This window comes from Triturus cristatus, chromosome 2_1 (assembly GCF_964204655.1).
Source record: "Triturus cristatus chromosome 2_1, aTriCri1.1, whole genome shotgun sequence".
NCBI lineage: Eukaryota > Metazoa > Chordata > Amphibia > Caudata > Salamandridae > Triturus > Triturus cristatus.
This window is the reverse complement of record NC_140581.1, coordinates 1,028,866,329-1,028,887,623: the sequence shown is the minus strand read 5'-3', so window position 1 is coordinate 1,028,887,623 and position 21,295 is coordinate 1,028,866,329. Positions and strand designations below refer to the sequence as shown.

The following is a 21,295-nucleotide window of genomic DNA, read 5'->3' as shown; positions in this document are numbered from 1 at the left end:
TGACCAGGTCACAGGCAAAAATGTCAAAAGCTGGACAGGCCCTGGATTCTGGAATAATGGACCAGGTGCCTCACAAGAGGAGGAGCAGTAGGGTTAAGGCAGAGCCTTCCCACCTGTCTCGGGGTACTGATCAGTGTCCTCAGGGAGATGATCTTGAGCCTGCAGAAGGAACTGTCCCAGACGAGCTTGAACCTAACCAGGTTGAGTTCTTGGGGACAGGGGGCCCTTCCAGGTCTGTTCGGATCCAGGAGCAGAAAACCTGCCCCTCTCTTGAAACCCTCAGACAGCAAGCTGCTGATGAGGCTGCTGGGAATGCTAGTGGCACCCATAAAGTTTATTGGGATGATGGACTCCTATACTCAGAGAGTAGAGACCACAAGCCTGGTGCATCCAGCAGGTTGGTTATACCTCTGAAGTTTAGGGGTTTCCTATTGACACTAGCCCATGATATTCCCATAGCAGGACACTTAGGCCAGAACAAGACTTGGGACAGAATTGTTCCTCACTTTCACTGGCCACACATGTCTGAAGACACAAAGGAGTTTTGTCGCTCCTGTGTAACCTGCCAAACCAGTGGCAAAGTAGGTGGCACTGCAAAGGCCCCCCTGATACCACTACCTGTGGTGGGGGTTCCCTTTGAGAGGGTTGGGATTGACATTGTTGGTCCCATGGATCCTCAAACAGCATCTGGGCACAGGTTTATACTGGTGGTAGTGGATCATGCCACCAGGTATCCAGAAGCTATTCCCCTGAGGACCACTACAGCCCCTGTAGTGGCAAGAGCCCTCTTGAGTGTGTTCTCAAGAGTAGGTTTTCCAAAGGAGGTAGTATCTGACAGAGATGCAAACTTTATGTCAAGTTACTTATCTGCTATGTGGAAGGAGTGTGGAGTGAATTACAAATTCACCACACCCTGTCACCCACAATGCAATGGTTTAGTTGACAGGTTCAACAAAACCTTAAAGGGCATGATCAAAGGACTCCCAGAGAAGAGTAGGCGAAAATGGGACCTTCTCTTGCCCTGCTTTTTATTTGCATACAGGGAGGTGCCTCAGAAGGGGGTTGGCTACAGCCCATTTAAACTTCTGTTTGGTCACTCCGTCAGGGGTCCATTGTGTTTGGTGAAGGAAGGATGGGAGTTACCTCTCAAGCCCCCAAAGCAAGACATAGTGGACTATGTACTTGGTCTCCGCTCCCGGATGGCTGAGTATATGAAAAAGGCAAACAAAAACCAGCTAGTACTGTACGCCGATTGTGGGAGTTGTGGTTCTCTGGTAGAAGGGAGGGTCGTTTTGAAAAGAGAAATCAGCAGCAGGTGGCATTAATCAATTGACGGTTAACATGGGAGGGTTTTCAGCAACTCAGCGCAGTTTAAAAATGAAGGGTGAACAACAACGTTACCAATTCCTTTGAAAAGAATAGATGAAGAGGGTTTATTAACGGCAGGTACGTGTTACAGTGAGGTTTAAACGTGGAAGGCTTCTTGTAACTTTGCACTCATGGAAAACAATGGGGGTTTTGTAAATCGGCGTACAGTACTAGCTGTGAATGTTTAAAAGCTGGGAATGTAAAATGAGGACGAAAGAATTTGGAAGAGGGTTGATTGTTTAATAAAAGGAGTGTTTCAAGGGGAGGTTCAGGTAGCAGAAAGCTGCGTTTTTGAATTCAGAATGGAAAGGATTAATCTGTTTGGTGTCAGAGGCTGTGCAATGAAGGCTGAGGATCGGAGGGTTCAGCGCATGGATAGTTAGATCAGCAAGCAGGTAGTGATCAGCGAGGGGTTTAGTGATGGGTTCAGTTTTATCAAAATGAGTTTTTCATAAATGATTTTGCAACTGACATGTTTCAAAAAATAACTGTGCAATTAAGATGTGATTTTATTGTTTACTTGCAGTGACCCCTGACGAAGGGCTTGAGCAGCCCGAAATGCATTGGGTATTTTATTAAAGCTGCCGTTGGATGAATTTAATGCGTCATCACGTGTTATTGCAAAGAGGTCCGGATGGGCACATCAATGGCATTAGAAATCTGGAAAATTGGCATGATACTGCGCTTGTGGATTAAACGGGAGATAAAGAGAAAAATGAGCAAGCAAATGATTACATGTTTTAAAAAATGATTAATTGGTCTAAACACAAATTGAGGATTCAAGGACTTGATCGCTGTGCCTTTGGTTGGGGCGCATGTCGCCCCAAATCGTTTTTCATGTTATTTCAAGTGCCAATGGGCAAGGCACTTTCGCCCAAGGAGCACGCAATTCTGCTACATAAGGATTACTTAACCCCTTCGCTGCTAGGCCTTTTCCCCTCCTGTGCTAAGCCTTTTTTGGGCTATTTGGGGTAGTGCGCGCTTAGGCCCCTGTAACTTTTTGACCACATTAGGTATCCACGCCAAATTTGCGTCCTTTTCTTCCAACATCATGGGGATTCTAAAGGTACCCAGGGTTTGTGGATTCTCCTAGAGGGTTCCCAGAAATTAGTCAAAATACAGGAAACTTTTGGTTTTTTTGTGAAAAATGGGGAATAGTGGCTGCAAATGAAAGCGTCTGGGTTTTTCTCTGCAAATGATATCAAAAAAGGGTTTGTGGGGCTGAAATCAAAATTTCTCCAGCTTTTAGGGAATGACAGATTTTTGTCAGAAATCCAACATTTTTTACACAGTTTTGACATTTTTCTGGGACATACCCTATTTTTGCTATTTTTTGTGCTTTGAACCTCCTTCCAGATAATGGTAAAAATGGGTAGAAAAGCAATAATGGATCCTGGAAGGCTATACATTTTTGAAAAGTAGACAAAATTCTGAATTCAGCAAGGGGTCATTTGTGTAGATCCATCAAGGTTTCTTTATAGAAACTAACAGGTAAATATAGGAAAAATTAAAAATTTGTTGAAAAAAGCAGCCTTTTGAGTCAACGTTTTCACCTGTAACTTCTTCGAATTATGACATCTTTGAAAGCAATGTACCGTTACATCCGGTGGACCTTCCTGGTTGTGGGGATATATAGGACTTGTAGTTTCACCAAGAGCCCAACGAACCCAGAGTAAAAAACTGAGCAGCATTTTGTAATGTTTTTTTTTTTTTGTTCCGGGTATATAGCAATTATTGTGGGAAAATGTATACATGGAAAAATCGGTATGAAAGACACCTATGTATTTCTGAAATGGGAACAAATTACAGAGTTTAGAAACAGTGCATATTTGGACATTTTCGAAATTGGGAATACTCATACTTGCATGACAATTATTGGTCATTTTTCAAAATGACTTTTTTTTTACACAATGTCTTTCATTTGTAAGGGAGAAATGCATCAAAAATCAATAGGTAATAACAGTTGCTTTACAAATCTGAACTACTCTAAGTCTCCTGATAAAAATGGTACCTCACTTGTGTGGGTAGGCATAGTGCCCACGACAGGAAGTGGCTCAAAACCTAAGGTGAACACACCACATTTTCACACTGAAAATTTACACTTTGTTTGCGAAGAGTCTAGCTGTAGTTTTTGAACCCTAGCCCTGCCGGCACCTAGGGAAACCTAGCAAACCTATACATTTTTAAAAACTAGACACCCAGGGGAATCCAGGATGGGTTGACTTGAGTGCCTCCCACCAAGGTCTGTTACCCAGAATCGCTTGCAAACGTAAAAAATTGCCAAAAAAAAACAGATTTTCTCCACATTTCTGTGATGGAAAGTTCTGGAATCTGCATGTATCCACAAATTTCCAACCACCCCACGTTCCCCAAAGTCCTACGAGAAAAATGGTACCTCACGGGGGCGGGTCAGCCTAGTGCCCGCGACAGGAAACGGCGCAAAACGCAACGTGGTCACACCTCAATTTTGCAGTGAAAAATGACCCTTTTTTGGCAAAGTGACTAGCTGTAGTTTTTGAACCCTAGCTCTGCCGGCACCTAGGGAAACCTAGCAAACCTATACATTTTTGAAAACTAGACACCCAGGGGAATCCAGGATGGGGTGACCTGGCTGCCTCCCACCATGGTCTGTTACCCAGAATCCCTTGCAAACGTAAAACATTGACAAAAAAAACACATTTTCCCCACATTTCTGTGTTGGAAAGTTCTGGAATCTGCGTGGATCCACAAATTTCCACACACCCCACGTTCCCCAAAGTCCTACAAGAAAAATGGTACCTCACTTGTGTGGGTCGGCCTAGTGCCCGGGACAGGAAACGGAGCAAAACGCAACGTGGTCACACCTCAATTTTTCAGTGAAAAATGACCCTTTTTTGGCAAAGTGACTAGCTGTAGTTTTTGAACCCTAGCCCTGCCGGCACCTAGGGAAACCTAGCAAACCTATACATTTTTGAAAACTAGACACCCAGGGGAATCCAGGATGGGGTGACTTGACTGCCTCCCACCATGGTCTGTTACCCAGAATCCCTTGCAAACGTAAACAATTGACAAAAAAAACACATTCTCCCAACATTTCTGTGATGGAAAGTTCTGGAATCTGCGTGGATCCACAAATTTCCACCCACCCCGTGTTCCCCAAAGTGCTACGAGAAAAATGGTACCTCACTTGTGCGGGTCGGCATAGTGCCCGTGACAGGAAACGGCGCAAAACGCAACGTGGTCACACCTCAATTTTGCAGTGAAAAATGACCCTTTTTTGGCAAAGTGACGAGCTGTAGTTTTTGAACCCTAGCCCTGCCGGCACCTAGGGAAACAGAGCAAACCTATACATTTTTAAAAACTAGGCACCCAGGGGAATCCAGGATGGGGTGACTTGAGTGCCTCCCACCATGGTCTGTTACCCAGAATCCCTTGCAAACGTAAACAATTGACAAAAAAAACAAATTTTCTCCACATTTCTGTGATGGAAAGTTCTGGAATCTGCGTGGATCCACAAATTTCCACCCACCCCGTGTTCCCCAAAGTCCTACAAGAAAAATGGTACCTCACTTGTGCGGGTCGGCATAGTGCCCGTGACAGGAAACGGCGCAAAACGCAACGTGGTCACACCTCAATTTTGCAGTGAAAAATGACCCTTTTTGGCAAAGTGACGAGCTGTAGTTTTTGAAACCTAGCCCTGCCGGCACCTAGGGAAACCTAGCAAACCTATACATTTTTGAAACCTAGACACCCAGGGGAATCCAGGATGGGGTGACTTGACTCCCTCCCACCATGGTCTGCTACCCAGAATCCCATGCAAACCTGAAAAATTGACAAAAAAACCACATTTTCCCCATATTTCTGTGATGGAAAGTTCTGGAATCTGCGTGGATCCACAAATTTTCACCCACCCCGCGTTTCCCAAAGTCCTACAAGAAAAATGGTACCTCACTTGTGCGGGTCGGCATAGTGCCCGCGACAGGAAATGGCGCAAAACGCAACGTGGTCACACCTCAAGTTTGCAGTGAAAAATGACCCCTTTTTGGCAAAGTGACTAGCTGTAGTTTTTGAACCCTAGCCCTGCCAGCACCTAGGGAAACCTAGCAAACCTATACATTTTTGAAAACTAGACACCCAGCAGAATCCAGGATGGGGTGACTTGACTGCCTCCCACCATGGTCTGCTACCCAGAATCCCTTGCAAACGTAAAAATTTGACAAAAAAAACAAATTTTCCCCATATATCTGTGATGGAAAGTTCTGGAATTTGAGTGGATCCACAAATTTCCACCCACCCCGCGTTCCCCAAAGTCCTACGATAAAAATGGTACCTCACTTGTGCGGGTCTGCATAGTGCCCGCGACAGGAAACGGCGCAAAATGCAACGTGGTCACACCTCAATTTTGCAGTGAAAAATGACCCTTTTTTGGCAAAGTGACTAGCTGTAGTTTTTTAACCCTAGCTCTGCCGGCACCTAGGGAAACCTAGCAAACCTATACATTTTTGAAAACTAGACACCCAGGGGAATCCAGAATGGGGTGACCTGACTGCCTCCCACCATGGTCTGTTACCCAGAATCCCTTGCAAACGTAAAAAAGTTGACAAAAAAACACATTTTCACCACATTTCTGTGTTGGAAAGTTCTGGAATCTGAGTGGATCCCCGAATTTCTACCCACCCCACGTTCCCCAAAGTCCTACGAGAAAAATGGTACCTCACTTGTGCGGGTCGGCCTAGTGCCCGCGACAGGAAACGGCGCAAAGCGCAACGTGGTCACACCTCAATTTTTCAGTGAAAAATGACCCTGTTTTGGCAAAGTGACTAGCTGTAGTTTTTGAACCCTAGCCCTGCCAGCACCTAGGGAAACCTAGCAAACCTATACATTTTTGAAAACTAGACACCCAGCAGAATCCAGGATGGGGTGACTTGACTGCCTCCCACCATGGTCTGCTACCCAGAATCCCTTGCAAACATAAAAATTTGACAAAAAAAACAAATTTTCCCCATATATCTGTGATGGAAAGTTCTGGAATTTGAGTGGATCCACAAATTTCCACCCACCCCGCGTTCCCCAAAGTCCTACGATAAAAATGGTACCTCACTTGTGCGGGTCTGCATAGTGCCCGCGACAGGAAACGGCGCAAAACGCAACGTGGTCACACCTCAATTTTGCAGTAAAAAATGACCCTTTTTTGGCAAAGTGACTAGCTGTAGTTTTTTAACCCTAGCTCTGCCGGCACCTAGGGAAACCTAGCAAACCTATACATTTTTGAAAACTAGACACCCAGGGGAATCCAGAATGGGGTGACCTGACTGCCTCCCACCATGGTCTGTTACCCAGAATCCCTTGCAAACGTAAAAAAGTTGACAAAAAAACACATTTTCACCACATTTCTGTGTTGGAAAGTTTTGGAATCTGAGTGGATCCCCACATTTCTACCCACCCCACGTTCCCCAAAGTCCTACGAGAAAAATGGTACCTCACTTGTGCGGGTCGGCCTAGTGCCCGCGACAGGAAACGGCGCAAAGCGCAACGTGGTCACACCTCAATTTTTCAGTGAAAAATGACCCTGTTTTGGCAAAGTGACTAGCTGTAGTTTTCGAACCCTAGCCCTGCCGGCACCTAGGGAAACCTAGCAAACCTATACATTTTTGAAAACTAGACACCGAGCAGAATCCAGGATGGGGTGACTTGACTGCCTCCCACCATGGTCTGCTACCCAGAATCCCTTGCAAACGTAAAAATTTGACAAAAAAAACAAATTTTCCCCATATATCTGTGATGGAAAGTTCTGGAATTTGCATGGATCCACAAATTTCTACCCACCCCGCGTTCCCCAAAGTCCTACGAGAAAAATGGTACCTCACTTGTTCGGGTCGGCATAGTGCCCGTGACAGAAACGGCGCAAAACACAACGTGGTCACACCTCAATTTTGCAGTGAAAAATGACCCTTTTTTGGCAAAGTGACTAGCTGTAGTTTTTGAACCCTAGCTCTGCCGGCACCTAGGGAAACCTAGCAAACCTATACATTTTTTAAAACTAGACACCCAGGGTAATCCAGGATGGGGTGACTTGACTGCCTCCCACCATGGTCTGTTACCCAGAATCCCTTGCAAACGTAAACAATTGACAAAAAAAACACATTCTCCCAACATTTCTGTGATGGAAAGTTCTGGAATCTGCGTGGATCCACAAATTTCCACCCACCCCGTGTTCCCCAAAGTCCTACGAGAAAAATGGTACCTCACTTGTGCGGGTCGGCATAGTGCCCGTGACAGGAAACGGCGCAAAACGCAACGTGGTCACACCTCAATTGTGCAGTGAAAAAGGACCCTTTTTTGGCAAAGTGACGAGCTGTAGTTTTTGAACCCTAGCCCTGCGGCACCTAGGGAAACCTAGCAAACCTATACATTTTTTAAAACTAGACACCCAGGGGTATCCAGGATGGGGTGACTTGACTGCCTCCCACCATGGTCTGCTACCCAGAATCCCTTGCAAACCTAAAAAATTGACAAAAAAAACACATTTTCCCCATATTTCTGTGATGGAAAGTTCTGGAATCTGCGTGGATCCTCAAATTTCCACCCACCCCGCGTTCCCCAAAGTCCTACTAGAAAAATGGTACCTCACTTGTGCGGGTCGGCATAGTGCCCGCGACAGGAAATGTCGCAAAACGCAACGTGGTCACACCTCAAGTTTGCAGTGAAAAATGACCCTTTTTTGGCAAAGTGACTAGCTGTAGTTTTTTAACCCTAGCTCTGCCGGCACCTAGGGAAACCTAGCAAACCTATACATTTTTAAAAACTAGACACCCAGGGGAATCCAGGATGGGGTGACCTGACTGCCTCCCACCATGGTCTGTCACCCAGAATCCCTTGCAAACGTAAAAAATTGACAAAAAAAACACATTTTCCCCACATTTCTGTGTTGGAAAGTTCTGGAATCTGCGTGGATCCAAGAATTTCCACCCACCCCACGTTCCCCAAAGTCCTACGAGAAAAATGGTACCTCACTTGTGCGGGTCGGCCTAGTGCCCGTGACAGGAAACGGCGCAAAACGCAACGTGGTCACACCTCAATTTTGAGTGAAAAATGACCCTTTTTTGGCAAAGTGACTAGCTCTAGTTTTTGAACCCTAGCTCTGCCGGCACCTAGGGAAACCTAGCAAACCTATACATTTTTGAAAACTGGACACCCAGGGGAATCCAGGATGGGGTGACCTGACTGCCTCCCACCATGGTCTGTTACCCAGAATCCTTGCAAACGTAAAAAATTGACAAAAAAACACATTTTCCCCACATTTCTGTGTTGGAAAGTTCTGGAATCTGCGTGGATCCACAAATTTCCACCCACCCCACGTTCCCCAAAGTCCTACGAGAAAAATAGTACCTCACTTGTACGGGTCGGCCTAGTGCCCGCGACAGGAAACGGCGCAAAACGCAACGTCGTCACACCTCAAGTTTTTCAGTGAAAAATTACCCTTTTTTGGCAAAGTGACTAGCTGTAGTTTTTGAACCCTAGCCCTGCCGGCACCTAGGGAAACCTAGCAAACCTATACATTTTTTAAAACTAAACACCCAGGGGAATCCAGGATGGGGTGACTTGACTGCCTCCCACCATGGTCTGTTACCCAGAATCCCTTGCAAACGTAAAAAATTGACAAAAAAAACACATTCTCCCAACATTTCTGTGATGGAAAGTTCTGGAATCTGCGTGGATCCACAAATTTCCACCCACCCCGTGTTCCCCAAAGTCCTACGAGAAGAATGGTACCTCACTTGTGCGGGTCGGCATAGTGCCCGCGACAGGAAATGGCGCAAAACGCAACGTGGTCACACCTCAATTTTGCAGTGAAAAATGACCCTTTTTTGGCAAAGTGACTAGCTGTAGTTTTTGAACCCTAGCTCTGCCGGCACCTAGGGAAACCTAGCAAACCTATACATTTTTGAAAACTAGACACCCAGGGGAATCCAGAATGGGGTGACCTGACTGCCTCCCACCATGGTCTGTTACCCAGAATCCCTTGCAAACATAAAAAAGTTGACAAAAAAACACATTTTCACCACATTTCTGTGTTGGAAAGTTCTGGAATCTGAGTGGATCCCCAAATTTCTACCCACCCCACGTTCCCCAAAGTCCTACGAGAAAAATGGTACCTCACTTGTGCGGGTCGGCCTAGTGCCCGCGACAGGAAACGGCGCAAAACGCAACGTGGTCACACCTCAATTTTGCAGTGAAAAATGACCCTGTTTTGGCAAAGTGACTAGCTGTAGTTTTCGAACCCTAGCCCTGCCGGCACCTAGGGAAACCTAGCAAACCTATACATTTTTGAAAACTAGACACCCAGCAGAATCCGGATGGGGTGACTTGACTGCCTCCCACCATGGTCTGCTACCCAGAATCCCTTGCAAACGTAAAAATTTGACAAAAAAAACAAATTTTCCCCATATATCTGTGATGGAAAGTTCTGGAATTTGCATGGATCCACAAATTTCCACCCACCCCGCGTTCCCCAAAGTCCTACGAGAAAAATGGTACCTCACTTGTTCGGGTCGGCATAGTGCCCGTGACAGGAAACGGTGCAAAACACAACGTGGTCACACCTCAATTTTGCAGTGAAAAATGACCCTTTTTTGGCAAAGTGACTAGCTGTAGTTTTTGAACCCTAGCTCTGCCGGCACCTAGGGAAACCTAGCAAACCTATACATTTTTGAAAACTAGACACCCAGGGGAATCCAGGATGGGGTGACCTGACTGCCTCCCACCATGGTCTGTTACCCAGAATCCCTTGCAAACATAAAAAAGTTGACAAAAAAACACATTTTCACCACATTTCTGTGTTGGAAAGTTCTGGAATCTGAGTGGATCCCCAAATTTCTACCCACCCCACGTTCCCCAAAGTCCTACGAGAAAAATGGTACCTCACTTGTGCGGGTCGGCCTAGTGCCCGCGACAGGAAACGGCGCAAAACGCAACGTGGTCACACCTCAATTTTGCAGTGAAAAATGACCCTGTTTTGGCAAAGTGACTAGCTGTAGTTTTCGAACCCTAGCCCTGCCGGCACCTAGGGAAACCTAGCAAACCTATACATTTTTGAAAACTAGACACCCAGCAGAATCCGGATGGGGTGACTTGACTGCCTCCCACCATGGTCTGCTACCCAGAATCCCTTGCAAACGTAAAAATTTGACAAAAAAAACAAATTTTCCCCATATATCTGTGATGGAAAGTTCTGGAATTTGCATGGATCCACAAATTTCCACCCACCCCGCGTTCCCCAAAGTCCTACGAGAAAAATGGTACCTCACTTGTTCGGGTCGGCATAGTGCCCGTGACAGGAAACGGTGCAAAACACAACGTGGTCACACCTCAATTTTGCAGTGAAAAATGACCCTTTTTTGGCAAAGTGACTAGCTGTAGTTTTTGAACCCTAGCTCTGCCGGCACCTAGGGAAACCTAGCAAACCTATACATTTTTGAAAACTAGACACCCAGGGGAATCCAGGATGGGGTGACCTGACTGCCTCCCACCATGGTCTGTTACCCAGAATCCCTTGCAAACGTAAAAACTTGACAAAAAAACACATTTTCACCACATTTCTGTGTTGGAAATTTCTGGAATCTGAGTGGATCCACAAATTTCCACCCACCCCACGTTCCCCAAAGTCCTACGAGAAAAATGGTACCTCACTTGTGCGGGTCGGCCTAGTGCCCGCAACAGGAAACGGCGCAAAACGCAACGTGGTCACACCTCAATTTTTCAGTGAAAAATGACCCTGTTTTGGCAAAGTGACTAGCTGCAGTTTTTGAACCCTAGCCCTGCCGGCACCTAGGGAAACCTAGCAAACCTATACATTTTTTAAAACTAGACACCCAGGGTAATCCAGGATGGGGTGACTTGACTGCCTTCCACGATGGTCTGTTACCCAGAATCCCTTGCAAACGTAAACAATTGACAAAAAAAACACATTCTCCCAACATTTCTGTGATGGAAAGTTCTGGAATCTGCGTGGATCCACAAATTTCCACCCACCCCGTGTTCCCCAAAGTCCTACGAGAAAAATGGTAGCTCACTTGTGCGGGTCGGCATAGTGCCCGTGACAGGAAACGGCACAAAACGCAACGTGGTCACACCTCAATTTTGCAGTGAAAAAGGACCCTTTTTTGGCAAAGTGACGAGCTGTAGTTTTTGAACCCTAGCCCTGCCGGCACCTAGGGAAACCTAGCAAACCTATACATTTTTGAAAACTAGACACCCAGGGGTATCCAGGATGGGGTGACTTGACTGCCTCCCACTATGGTCTGCTACCCAGAATCCCTTGCAAACCTAAAAAATTGACAAAAAAAACACATTTTCCCCATATTTCTGTGATGGAAAGTTCTGGAATCTGCGTGGATCCTCAAATTTCCACCCACCCCGCGTTCCCCAAAGTCCTACTAGAAAAATGGTACCTCACTTGTGCGGGTCGGCATAGTGCCCGCGACAGGAAATATCGCAAAACGCAACGTGGTCACACCTCAAGTTTGCAGTGAAAAATGACCCTTTTTTGGCAAAGTGACTAGCTGTAGTTTTTTAACCCTAGCTCTGCCAGCACCTAGGGAAACCTAGCAAACCTATACATTTTTAAAAACTAGACACCCAGGGGAATCCAGGATGGGGTGACCTGACTGCCTCCCACCATGGTCTGTTACCCAGAATCCCTTGCAAACGTAAAAAATTGACAAAAAAACACATTTTTCCCATATTTCTGTGTTGGAAAGTTCTGGAATCTGCGTGAATCCACGAATTTCCACCCACCCCACGTTCCCCAAAGTCCTACGAGAAAAATGGTACCTCACTTGTGCGGGTCGGCCTAGTGCCCGTGACAGGAAACGGCGCAAAACGCAACGTGGTCACACTTAAATTTTGCAGTGAAAAATGACCCTTTTTTGGCAAAGTGACTAGCTCTAGTTTTTGAACCCTAGCTCTGCCGGCACCTAGGGAAACCTAGCAAACCTATACATTTTTGAAAACTGGACACCCAGAGGAATCCAGGATGGGGTGACCTGACTGCCTCCCACCATGGTCTGTTACCCAGAATCCTTGCAAACGTAAAAAATTGACAAAAAAACACATTTTCCTCACATTTCTGTGTTGGAAAGTTCTGGAATCTGCGTGGATCCACAAATTTCCACCCACCCCACGTTCCCCAAAGTCCTACGAGAAAAATAGTACCTCACTTGTGCGGGTCGGCCTAGTGCCCGCGACAGGAAACGGCGCAAAACGCAACGTCGTCACACCTCAAGTTTTTCAGTGAAAAATGACCCTTTTTTGGCAAAGTGACTAGCTGTAGTTTTTGAACCCTAGCCCTGCCGGCACCTAGGGAAACCTAGCAAACCTATACATTTTTGAAAACTAAACACCCAGGGGAATCCAGGATGGGGTTACCTGACTGCCTCCCACCATGGTCTGTTACCCAGAATCCCTTGCAAACGTAAAAAATTGACAAAAAAACACATTTTCCCCACATTTCTGTGTTGGAAAGTTCTGGAATCTGAGTGGATCCACAAATTTCCACCCACCCCACGTTCCCCAAAGTCCTACGAGAAAAATGGTACCTCACTTGTGCGGGTCGGCCTAGTGCCCGCGACGTGAAACGGCACAAAACGCAACGTGGTCACACCTCAATTTTTCAGTGAAAAATTACCCTGTTTTGGCAAAGTGACTAGCTGTAGTTTTTGAACCCTAGCCCTGCCGGCACCTAGGGAAACCTAGCAAACCTATACATTTTTTAAAACTAGACACGCAGGGGAATCCAGGATGGGGTGACCTGACTGCCTCCCACCATGGTCTGTTACCCAGAATCCCTTGCAAACTTAAACATTTGACAAAAAAAATACATTTTCCCCATATATCTGTGATGGAAAGCTCTGGAATTTGCGTGGATCCACAAATTTCCACCCACCCCGCGTTCCCCAAAGTCCTACGAGAAAATTGGTACCTCACTTGTGCGGGTCGGCATAGTGCCCGCGACAGGAAACGGCGCAAAACGCAACGTGGTCACACCTCAATTTTGCAGTGAAAAATGACCCTTTTTTGGCAAAGTGACTAGCTGTAGTTTTTTAACCCTAGCTCTGCCGGCACCTAGGGAAACCTAGCAAACCTATACATTTTTAAAAACTAGACACCCAGGGGAATCCAGGATGGGGTGACCTGGCTGCCTCCCACCATGGTCTGTTACCCAGAATCCCTTGCAAACGTAAAAAATTGACAAAAAAAACACATTTTCCCCACATTTCTGTGTTGGAAAGTTCTGGAATCTGCGTGGATCCACAAATTTCCACCCACCCCACGTTCCCCAAAGTCCTATGAGAAAAATGGTACCTCACTTGTGCGGGTCAGCCTAGTGCCCGTGACAGGAAACGGCGCAAAACGCAACGTGGTCACACCTCAATTTTCCAGTGAAAAATGACCCTTTTTTGGCAAAGTGACTAGCTCTAGTTTTTGAACCCTAGCTCTGCCGGCACCTAGGGAAACCTAGCAAACCTATACATTTTTGAAAACTAGACACCCAGGGGAATCCAGGATGGGGTGACTTGAGTGCCTCCCACCATGGTCTGTTACCCAGAATCCCTTGCAAACGTAAACAATTGACAAAAAAAAACACATTTTCTCCACATTTCTGTGATGGAAAGTTCTGGAATCTGCGTGGATCCACAAATTTCCACCCACCCCGTGTTCCCCAAAGCCCTACGAGAAAAATGGTACCTCACTTGTGCGGGTCGGCATAGTGCCCGTGACAGGAAACGGCGCAAAACGCAACGTGGTCACACCTCAATTTTGCAGTGAAAAATGACCCTTTTTTGGCAAAGTGACGAGCTGTAGTTTTTGAACCCTAGCCCTGCCGGCACCTAGGGAAACCTAGCAAACCTATACATTTTTTAAAACTAGACACCCAGGGTAATCCAGGATGGGGTGACTTGACTGCCTCCCCACATGGTCTGTTACCCAGAATCCCTTGCAAACGTAAACAATTGACAAAAAAAACACATTCTCCCAACATTTCTGTGATGGAAAGTTCTGGAATCTGCGTGGATCCACAAATTTCCACCCACCCCGTGTTCCCCAAAGTCCTACGAGAAAAATGGTACCTCACTTGTGCAGGTCGGCATAGTGCCCGTGACAGGAAACGGCGCAAAACGCAACGTGGTCACACCTCAATTTTGCAGTGAAAAATGACCCTTTTTTGGCAAAGTGACGAGCTGTAGTTTTTGAACCCTAGCCCTGCCGGCACCTAGGGAAACCTAGCAAACCTATACATTTTTTAAAACTAGACACCCAGGGTAATCCAGGATGGGGTGACTTGACTGCCTCCCACCATGGTCTGTTACCCAGAATCCCTTGCAAACGTAAACAATTGACAAAAAAACACATTTTCTCCATATTTCTGTGATGGAAAGTTCTGGAATCTGCGTGGATCCACAAATTTCCACCCACCCCGTGTTCCCCAAAGTCCTACGAGAAAAATGGTACCTCACTTGTGTGGGTCGGCATAGTGCCCGTGACAGGAAACGGCGCAAAACGCAACGTGGTCACACCTCAATTTTGCAGTGAAAAATGACCCTTTTTTGGCAAAGTGACGAGCTGTAGTTTTTGAACCCTAGCCCTGCCGGCACCTAGGGAAACCTAGCAAACCTATACATTTTTGAAAACTAGACACCCAGGGGTATCCAGGATGGGGTGACTTGACTGCCTCCCACCATGGTCTGCTACCCAGAATCCCTTGCAAACCTAAAAAATTGACAAAAAAACCACATTTTCCCCATATTTCTGTGATGGAAAGTTCTGGAATCTGCGTGGATCCACAAATTTCCACCCACCCCGTGTTCCCCAAAGTCCTACGAGAAAAATGGTACCTCACTTGTGCGGGTCGGCATAGTGCCCGCGACAGGAAATGGCGCAAAACGCAACGTGGTCACACCTCAAGTTTGCAGTGAAAAATGACCCCTTTTTGGCAAAGTGACTAGCTGTAGTTTTTGAACCCTAGCCCTGCCGGCACCTAGGGAAACCTAGCAAACCTATACATTGTTGAAAACTAGACACCCAGCAGAATCCAGGATGGGGTGACTTGACTGCCTCCCACCATGGTCTGCTACCCAGAATCCCTTGCAAACATAAAAATTTGACCAAAAAAAACACATTTTCCCCATATATCTGTGATGGAAAGTTCTGGAATTTGTGTGGATCCACAAATTTCCACCCACCCCGCGTTCCCCAAAGTCCTACGAGAAAAATGGTACCTCACTTGTGCGGGTCGGCATAGTGCCCGCGACAGGAAATGGCGCAAAACGCAACGTGGTCACACCTCAATTTTGCAGTGAAAAATGACCCTTTTTTGGCAAAGTGACTAGCTGTAGTTTTTGAACCCTAGCTCTGCCGGCACCTAGGGAAACCTAGCAAACCTATACATTTTTAAAAACTAGACACCCAGGGGAATCCAGGATGGGGTGACCTGACTGCCTCCCACCATCGTCTGTTACCCAGAATCCCTTGCAAACGTAAAAAATTGACAAAAAAACACATTTTCCCCACATTTCTGTGTTGGAAAGTTCTGGAATCTGCGTGGATCCACAAATTTCCACCCACCCCATGAGTCCTACGAGAAAAATGGTACCTCACTTGTGCGGGTCGGCCTAGTGCCCGTGACAGGAAACGGCGCAAAACGCAACGTGGTCACACCTCAATTTTGCAGTGAAAAATGACCCTTTTTTGGCAAAGTGACTAGCTCTAGTTTTTGAACCCTAGCTCTGCCGGCACCTAGGGAAACCTAGCAAACCTATACATTTTTGAAAACTAGACACCCAGGGGAATCCAGGATGGGGTGACCTGACTGCCTCCCACCATGGTCTGTGACCCAGAATCCCTTTCAAACATAAAAAATTGACAAAAAAACACATTTTCCCCACATTTCTGTGTTGGAAAGTTCTGGAATCTGCGTGGATCCACAAATTTCCACCCACCCCACGTTCCCCAAAGTCCTACGAGAAAAATGGTACCTCACTTGTGCGGGTCGGCCTAGTGCCCGTGACAGGAAACGGCGCAAAACGCAACGTGGTCACACCTCAATTTTGCAGTGAAAAATGACCCTTTTTTGGCAAAGTGACGAGCTGAAGTTTTTGAACCCTAGCCCTGCCGGCACCTAGGGAAACCTAGCAAACCTATACATTTTTAAAAACTAGACACCCAGGGGAATCCAGGATGGGGTGACTTGAGTGCCTCCCACCATGGTCTGTTACCCAGAATCCCTTGCAAACGTAAACAATTGACAAACAAAACACATTTTCTCCACATTTCTGTGATGGAAAGTTCTGGAATCTGCGTGGATCCACAAATTTCCACCCAGCCCGTGTTCCCCAAAGTCCTACGAGAAAAATGGTACCTCACTTGTGCGGGTCGGCATAGTGCCCGTGACAGGAAACGGCGCAAAACGCAACGTGGTCACACCTCAATTTTGCAGTGAAAAATGACCCTTTTTTGGCAAAGTGACGAGCTGTAGTTTTTGAACCCTAGCCCTTCCCACTTAGGGATATGTTGGAAATGGCCCTCTTTGCAGGGTCATCCCTAAGCTTTTTGCCTCCCTCCCGGATTTTTCCTAACCTGTTTTTGTTGGCTTTATGACTCTGGGCACTTTACCACTGCTGATCAGTGCTAAAGTGCATATGGTCTCCCTTTGTAAATATGACTATGTGAATTGGTATATCCCTGATTGGCTTATTTGGTTTACCTGTTAGTCCCCAGTAGCGTGGCCCATGTGTGCCCAGGGCTGGTAAACCGAATGCTGCTGGTGGGCCTGCAGCACTGGTTTGTGCCACCCACAGAAGCAGCTTGTAAAGTGTGTCTCAGACCTGCCACTGCAGTGTCTGCGTGCAGTCCAGAACTGCCATCTTGGCTGTGAAGTGCACCCACTTCCCAGCCCCTAAACCTTCCCTTGGCATCATGTCAGCCACCCCTATGGTAGGATGCATTGTATGTGTAAGGTAGGACATGCTCTGATGTGTGTAGCATGTACTAGTAGTGAATTACACCCAATTTCGTTTTTCACTACTGTAAGGCTACCTGTTCTCCATAGGCCAGAATGGGAGGTTTTGGCTATTACATTCTATAGTTCTAACTGACCCCCAGAACATGGTAGAAATACGAATTTAGTATGCCTGAGCTCAGAATATTAAAATACATCTTTTAGTGAAGGTTATTTTTATATTCTGTGTTTGAAACTACCACTTTTAGAGTATAGGTACTTTCTTGCCTAAGCCTTCCAGTGTGCTCTGCTGCTTTGTGTATTGGCTGTCTGGTTTTGGAGGGACAGGGCAGGCTGAGTCAGACCTGGGTTGAATAGAGCGACCTGCCTAGGTGTGAGGGGAGGGGTAGCTCCTGCACTTGAATAGGGCTGTGCCTGGCAAGGTGAAAGCTGGCTCCACCTCCCACTGTGCGTCTGAGGCAGACCCCCTCTTTCTGAAAGGAAGGATGCAGCCTGATCAACAAAGTGCTCCAGGGCTGGGCAAAACTGGTTCTGGCTGGGTTCAGAGGCTTGGGACCCCTAAGAACAAAGACTTTGGGGGTACAAATATTTGTGCACAAACCCCTACAATTTGTATTGCTCCTGGATAACAGGAAGAACCTCTGTCCGTGTGGCTACAGGAATCTGCAAGAGGACTGTCCTTGTGCCCTGTGTGCTGTTTCTGGGACTGGCCTGCAGCTGCTACCACTGGACTTCAAGAAGAGGAAAAGAACTTTGATTGGACTTTTTATTTTTGCTACAGCAATCACCCAAGGGCTAGGAGAGAGCTAGCCTCCTGCTGGAGTCTCAGGCACATCAGACTCCACCATCAGCCTCCTGTTTCCTCCCAGTGAGGATTACTATCTGCAGGTGAGGCTCCTGTGTGTTCCAGGACCTCTATTTCTACTGTTGAGAAGAGAGCGCTGAAAATCGTCGCTAACCTCCGTTAGCGAGCCGCTGCAGCTGGTGAGCGTGAGAAAAATCGCCGCTCCGCTGTCGCCGAGCGCTCGCTAACCCCGAAGATTGTCGCAGCACCTGTCTGCGGGCCTGAAAACGCCCGCTATCCGAAGATCGTCGCGGCACCTGTCTGCGGGCCTGAAAACGCCCGCTATCTGAAATCATCGCAACAGGATCATCGCAGCGTGGACGCCGAGCGTTCGCCATTTTCCCCGCATCGAATCCGGATCGTCGCTCCCTCGCGGAGCGCCATCTTTGTCAACGCAGCAAGATCGCACACGCAACAGGCTCGGTGCATCATCCTCCATTCGCGGCAAGGATTTCATCGCATCACCAGCTTAGCGTGAGGAAGTTTGTCGCTTTGTCCTGCCCGCAACCCAGCGCATCATCCTCCCTCGCGGTAAGGATTCAACGCATCGCTGGTTAGCGTGAGGAAATTTCTCGCTACAACTCCTTAGCGACATTTTTGTTGCTTTGCTCCAGGAACCAGATACTTTGTGAGTAAAAGGGTCGCAGAGACCCCTGCCTTGAACTAAACATCATTTTTGTGCATCCTGAACTATTTTTCCTTGCAGCATTTCTAAAGTAATTATATTTTTATAGTATTGTGGATTTTTACTGTTATTGGTCTTGTGATTAAGTCTATATAAAAATACCCATTTTTCATAACTACTTGAGTGGTGTCCATTTGTAGTGTTCCTCATTATATTACTGTGTATGGTCATAAATGCTTCACACACTGCCTCTGAGATAAGCCTAGCTGCTCGTGCTACGTTACCACAGGGTTGAGCAGGGGTTGTCAAAGGGTGTAGGCTGCTTACTCTGACTTAGGAAGAAGGGTCCCTACTTGGACAGTGGCCAGCCATTGCCAACTAGAGACCCCCATTTCTAACATTGGTGGTCAGCGGTGAGGATCTGGACTTGCATTTATGATTGCATACAGTAATTATAGTGTACACTACTAGTGAGTGCAGACCATAACATAACCACGTACGTTTTTGAGATTTTTGATTCTATTTTTGATCGTCATTGCCAGTTATTGCTACAATGGGTCTTGCTGAAATGAGACCTACCTTTTACATAGATGACCTGTTGACATACAGTCTAGAGGAGCTAAGGGGGTTCTGTGAGGAGAGAGGTTTAGCAGTGAGTAGGAAGGAGACTCAGCTATCCTTGCAGACATCCCTGAGGCTTTGGCAACAAGACAGATGGAGATTCTTGGAGTCCCACTACACCTACCAAGAGGGTAGTTGGTCTGAGGGTGGCTCTGGAGAATTTGAAGATGATGGAGAAAGTGTTATTGAATATCTCAGAGATGGGGAGTCCCTTGCTGAGTTTAGTGCCTATGGTAGTGACCGATTCCCTTTATGGTCCCCAGAGGAGTTCGTGGACAGGTGGGAGGGTCCCCTAGGTAGGGAGTCCCTTGCTAGGTCTAGTGCCCAGAGTAGTGCCCAATGCCCTTCATGGTCCCCAGAGGAGTTGGACAGACAGAGGGAGAGGGAGAACCAGCTGAAATTAGAGAGGCTCCAAATGGAGGTTGCCCAGCTGGAGGCACACCTAGCGCAGATATCAGTAAAGGAAAAGTTTGCTCTGGAGGGTAGGTTATCCCCTGAGCGCAGTTTTAATTGTCTGGATTCACCAGTGAGGGTGGGGTCCAGTGGTGGCAGCAAAATTGAGTTATGTAATGATGACAGTGTAGTACACCCACCCAGAGATGTGGCACCTGACTTGAAGGAGGGGGTTGATCTACACCAGGGGATTCAAGGATATGAGGTAGCTCCATTGGTGTGCAGTGTCCCTAAGGTGGATTGGGGAACTAGCGCAGGGGCCCATAGTCCTAGTGAGGGGAAGGACACCCTACCGACTCTAGATGTGAGGTGCAGGGAGAGGGGTTCCCCCGTGGTTGAAGTACTGGTGTATGAGTGTGAGAACCGCCCAGAAGAGTGTGGGTTGAGTGATAGAGACAGTCATGTAATGTCTTACCCATTTCAGGAGAGTGGTGTGGGGTACGTATGTGAGGCACTGGATTGTGAGGTGAAGGTTAGCACCTGCGTGGAACTGTGTAATCCAATTGTGGGAGAGCATATTGTGAGTTCCTATTTTCCAGAGCTAAGCCAACACCTGTTAGAGCGCAAGTTCTCTGGTCATGGGAGGCTTGCACAGGAGGCAGACCTCTGGGTGAGTACCAGAGGCTCTGTAGAGGCATTAGGGAATGACCCTAATAGGAGTGGTTCAGAGGTCTTCCAACCCAGAGTGGTGGGAGAGGTCCGGAGTGATGCAGCTAGGTCCCCTTGTTGTGAGGAGGTTGTAGGGCCTCACATCCTGTCTTGTGGGAGCAGGAGTGAGACTGGGATAGGTCCCGAAGTGCCCCCACCTCAGTCTCCAGTACTGGAAGTTTCCATGAGGGAACACCAGGTAGGGAATCTAGTCTGTCCAGATGGACCGTCAGTTGTGGGGAATATCCCTGTGTTAGGTGAGCTGAGAGTGCCTGTAGTCAGGCCTCCATCAGTTCTTGTGTCTGGCAGTGCCACTCCTAGGGGGAGGGTGCAGAAGTCCAGCTTGAGGGGTGAGAGGGGGAAGGAGCCCCCAGTGGGAGAACCAGTGGGTCAGGGGCCAGTCAGAAGGACTGAGCACCAGAGGAGTGACCATGGTGACACCACTTCTGTCCTGGGAGATCTTCGCGCCCTGTCAGGTGGACAGGGACCGGGAGATCTGCGCCAGGCAGACTATCACGCAACACCGGAGTTATGTGTTACCCTCGGGGAGGGTGTTGGTACTCCCCAAGAAGTCCTGGTTTGCCGGGCAATTGCTCAACCGCAGGGGATGGTCCCTGGGTTGGAAGGCCAGGTACAGGCGATTCCTGACCTGGAGGGAAGGGCATCGATGGGTGGTGTCCTGCCCGTGGGGTTGATGTTGTGTGCACCCCTTGAAGTCCTGGTCGGACAGGCAGTTGTT

General features: G+C 47.3%; 1 protein-coding gene across 1 annotated transcript in view; it reads left to right on the top strand.

Moving 5' to 3' along the window:
* LOC146866268 (alcohol dehydrogenase 1-like) overlaps nucleotides 1-21,295 on the top strand; it is a 355,353-nt gene that overhangs the window by 56,165 nt on the left and 277,893 nt on the right. The gene's annotated exons all lie outside the window — the stretch shown is intronic.